Consider the following 5,078-nt stretch of genomic DNA (forward strand, 5'->3'; position numbering starts at 1 on the left):
CATGTGCAGGCTCATTAGTTGTCCTTTAAAAGGGTAGTTCACCTTTCAATTAACTTTTCAAATGATGTAGACTGATATTCTGAGACAATTTGTAAATGGTCTTCATTTTTCATGGTTTTTCAGTTGTTTAGCCTTTTGTTAAGCAGATCTTCAGTTTGGTATTTTAACAACTATATGGCTGCTAGGGTCATATGTACCCTAGCATCCAAGCAGTGGTTTAAACAAGAAATGGGAATATGAATAGAAGAAGGCCTGCACAGAAAGATAAGTAACACAATTAACAATAACAATAAAGTTGTAGCCTCACAGAGCAATACTTCTTGACTGGTCAGTGCCCCTGGGAAGCAACAATTAAAAAAAAAACTAAACTAAATATTATAAAAAATAAATAATGAAAACCAATTGCCTAGGTATAGGCCATTCTATAGCATCGCAAAGGTGTCCCTTCCCTTTAAGTGTAAATTCTTACTCTTTCATGTGTTTAATGTAGCTGATGTATTGTATAAATTCTACCAATGAGCTATAATATATACTTAACTAGCTACAGTATCTTGGGCTGCATTTATTTAACAGCTTTTGGTTTATGTCTCTCCCTCTCTTTTTTTGAATAGGCCAAATAGCACATACATTTGAAGCTGTGCAGAATCCATATGTCTATTCTTTACTGATAATTAAGAATTAAATGTATTTGGACATCAGCATCATATTCTGAAAAAAGACAGCTTACATTATAATTAGGAGTTTAAAAACTGACCTGAAAGATAAGGGTCTTTGTTCATGAACGAATCTGTATTTCCATGTCTCTTCACTGAGAACTCTGAATAGGCTATGATATCTGATGAAGACAGCTATCTCTCCCGGTTAACAGAGAAAGCATGCATGGAAAGACAATATGCCAATTCTCTATAAGCAGGAAGAGGCATCTGAAGCTTGTAGCAAGAGTTATTTTTCAGTCTTCAGCAATCCCGTATATTTAAGAAGTAGCTAAATTTAATTTATCGCTGGAGTCTTTTCTCAGTGTAATCATTGGTTAAATAGTTACAAAATGTATGTATCACAGCTGATTGAGTTTATTTCCAAAATAAAAATACCTGCTTTGGCTTCTGTTAAAAGCCTTATCGATTGTTCTGTAAATTATAAATTTAGCATGCTTAGATGGTTGTGCCTTATAATAGCTAGTTACCCCAAACTTCTGTCACTGTGCAGCACAATCTGCCTGCCTTTTTGTTGTGTCATTTTCACAAACTCAATTTACAATAATCTTTCCACTTCCAAAACTGGGCCTATCTTTTATTTAGAATATTTCTTGCTCCTCAAACAAAAAACGCACGAAAATACATTACATATATTACAAGCGTCCATTTTTCCACTGATTATTCTCACTTACTGTTGGGCTCTAAGCTCTTAAATACATTGGGCTTTTTTGTTTTGTTGAATGTCGACTTCCCTTTATCTAACAATTAAAAATAATTTAATTTATGAACTTGTGATTTATATTAAGTGGCCTCTCGTAGGCTGCAGGCACACGGAGTGTTGGTTCCTCTGCTCTCAGTTTGCTTTTTTCTGCAGGTGGAGAGAATTTAATGCGATCGCTTACGCATTTACCTGCACTGAAGCAGAAGCTGTACTTTTCAATGCAGATAAGGAAGGTAGCAAATCTGCTTCTCTCTGAATAAAGAAAAAACGCAAGCTGAGAGCTGCAGCCTTACAACCTATCTGGGATTTGGAGGTTCAAAATGTACTTATCTAAAAGAACCAACACTTGGCTCTGTGTATTTCAATAAAACCAAACTGGAAAAGCCAACATTAAACGTCCATATCATCAGGATCTGCCAGATACTGCTTCCAAGATCCCAATAGCAACTGGTCTCCGGAACCTCACCTGTATGCATTTATGCGCAGCCATACAAACACACCGACACCTCCTAGTGCAAGCCTAGACTCTTAGTTTTTCATTATGTGTATAGCCATTTCCCCCCTCTTTGTGTTATGATAATAGTTATAGATATAAAAATGATCAAACACTAAATGGCCACCTGTTCAAGAGAGACAGAGATAACACAGTCTCCAGATAAACCACATCATAATTAGTACAGGGAACAGTCCAATAATATTTTGCTTTGCCAAATTGAAGCACACTTAATTTCGAAATTAGTCTGAAGTAGGTCTTAGTAAGCGCCTAAATAAAAATCTACAGTAAATTGCTTTTTTAGTGCACATCATATTTTTTTCATATGTGCAGATGAGGGGTGCCACTGGTTTGTGCTTTAAGTTAAAATATGCCCCATTTATACAATATGCATTTCTGTTTATTCAAGAATGATTGCTGCCATGTTGCATGCAATGGCAGAGATATTTATCGTAGACAAAAGATCAGTAGCACACTATAATGCAAATGCGGACATCAGTTTTATAAATTAATAGTGATACAATCATACAGCTTCACAATTGATTCATGATTGTTGCTTAGAAATGCTTCAGCCAAGCCAAGCAATGATAAAGCCTCAGAATAACTCTAAATGCAAATGTGCTTTAAAGAGAGTCTAAATTAAAGATAAATAATAAGTCTTAAGAGTCATTGGAGGGTAGTTACAATCCCCATGGCAGAAGTGCATGAGCATTAATAGGAGCAAGAGCATGCTTGGAGTGGGGGTATAGATGACTCCTATAATCTACAATACCTGATATGTAGGGTATACTACTCAGATGGTTTTGAAATCATCCACTAGATAAGAGATGACAGACTTGTGTAGAAAAACAAACAGTGGTAAACAGGTTAAAAATGTGCTTGTATGGCTTCTTCATGCTCTTGGCTAAATCCACCCGCCTTTAATTCCACAAGGAGCCGAGCCACGCTGATTTTGTTTTCCAAGTCAAAGTTGCACAGAAAAAGTTTCTGAAAAATAAAATAATGATTGAATAATTAACTTATTTAAACAATAATAATACACAAATAATTCATTGGGGTGTTTTGAACATGGATAAATTGCCTATAATGGTATTATTGTATTATTATTATTAAGTCAGTTGTGACTACTGACATAACTTGCAAAGGGAACCCTGGGGTTACTACAACTTCCAAGGTTGGTGTCAGTTCCAGGGTTCCCTTCAATCAATGAGTGTTCCTGGTTACTATTCATCAGAGCAGGCTGGGCAGATGCTACAGTGCTCCCTGTAAGTAGTTGCACTTGGTTGCATTCAATGGTGTTGATGCACATTCAGTTTTGTGTCTATTTTCACACTTGTACAAGCCTACTAGGGTTCCCTTAATGTGTTGTGTCGACATGTGCATGGCACACAAGTTGGGATGGGAGCAACTTTGCGTGCACCCGCTATTATGCTGGAGTTCTGGGAAACGTGCTGATGGTGTATATAATGGACATATAAGTTTCTATATATATTATATCATTATTAATACCATCCCTTAACCCACTTACTAGGGTTTCTGGTTCTTTTGAGCAAGCAGACAATGAATCCACACCAATGAGCGTATAGTAAAGTGATGTATTGTAAAATAAATCAATTGATTGTTCTACATAAATGATTACACTTATTCTAAACAAAAATTACAATATTTACAGTTACACATTACACAAGTCTACATAGTTGTTACCAAAAAGGCAGGGGAATAGAGTTTGGCTTCATCTCTGCCTTCCCCTCTGGTCTTCATTCCTCACATGTCTTGTCGCAGGCTCCTCTGGCTTCTCCAGCTCTCTAGCTGCCTCCTCTCAGCTGCCCAGCTCCCTCACATTTGTCCAGCATTCTTTTTTCCTGGGTTCTCACCTGCCCCCACAGAAACCCTCCCAACTGCCAAGATGCTGTGATAAACCCCCAACTTGCCTACATCCTGTTGAGCAAGTTTTCTTGCATACACAATCAGTTTTATGGTCCCCACAGCAGACATAGACCTTAGTACTCACAGGAAAACCTTTGTTATGATAATCAGGGCTTCATGTAAGTTCCATGAACAGCTTTCATATTAAATAACAAAATCAAGATGGCAATTTCTTACAGACATACTCAGGGGTCCCCAACCTTTTTTTTAACCCATGAACCACATTAAATATAAAAAGAGTTGGAGAGCAACATAAGCATGAAAAAAGTTCCTGGGGAGCCAAATAAGGGTTGTGATTAGCTATTTGGTAGTTCCTACTGTATATGGACTGGCAGCCTACAGGAGGCTCTGTTTGGCAGTACATCTGGTTTTATGCAACCAAAACTTGCCTCCAAGTCTGGAATTCAAAAAGAAGTACCTGCTTTGAGGCCACTCGGAGGAACATCCAAGGGGTTGGAGAGCAACATGTTGCTTGTGTGCCACTGGTTGGGGATCACTTTAATAACTACTACTGTTGTTTTTATCTATAATGTCCCTTCTCTGCTGCCCTAAATCCAGCCTTGGACAAGGGATTGGGATTAATAAAGAGGCGTCTCATTTAACAAAAAAAAGTTTAAGATAAAAATTGTAGTTTAACCAAAATATGTAAATTCTATGAACATTCCCTGCCTATTGCCAGCCTTATAGAAGCATTGAAGCAGCGGAAACTGTGATTATTCTGTGTTTTTTTTTCTTGACAATCAGAGTAAATAGTTAATACACATGATATACACACTCAGCTAGAGCACAATGCCCCCTAAAATGGGCTGATCTGCTGTGTGTGTAAGTGCAAGCGCTCATGTGACAATTCTAATAAAGCTGGGGACTAATTCTACATGTTCAGTTGGTAATACAAGAATGCTACTCATTTAAAGAAGCCTTTAATTTTGCCGTGTGGTTAAAACTAATAGTCCTCAGCTTTCATTCTTCAACTTTGAGTCCTCATTTTCTCTTTGTGTCTGCACCTGTTTGCACCCCTTTCACTTACAATGTAAAAAATGATGGGTAATCTTCTGGCATTAACCTTGGTGTGTGATAATATGTTGGTAGGTCTCAGGAATAATTACCAAGCCCTGGTCAACTAAGAACTGAACATTCTTAGTTCCGCTTTAGACTTTGACTATGTCTCATTGTCCCGTGTAAAGCACCCAGCAGTCAATTGTTTACGTTTGAAATGTGCGGTGCTATTTTGCAGTATGGGTGT

General features: G+C 37.5%; 1 long non-coding RNA gene across 1 annotated transcript; it reads right to left on the bottom strand.

The window, feature by feature from the left end:
• Positions 1–1,059: 1,059 nt before the first annotated feature.
• On the bottom strand, positions 1,060–3,835 carry LOC108713208. The gene is made up of 2 exons (XR_001935128.2): positions 3,614–3,835; positions 1,060–2,896 (listed from the first exon to the last, which is right to left on the bottom strand). It is a non-coding gene; the product is annotated as an uncharacterized LOC108713208 (long non-coding RNA).
• Between the last annotated feature and the right edge of the window lie 1,243 nt (positions 3,836–5,078).

Source organism: Xenopus laevis, chromosome 3S (assembly GCF_017654675.1).
Source record: "Xenopus laevis strain J_2021 chromosome 3S, Xenopus_laevis_v10.1, whole genome shotgun sequence".
Taxonomy (NCBI): Eukaryota; Metazoa; Chordata; class Amphibia; order Anura; family Pipidae; genus Xenopus; species Xenopus laevis.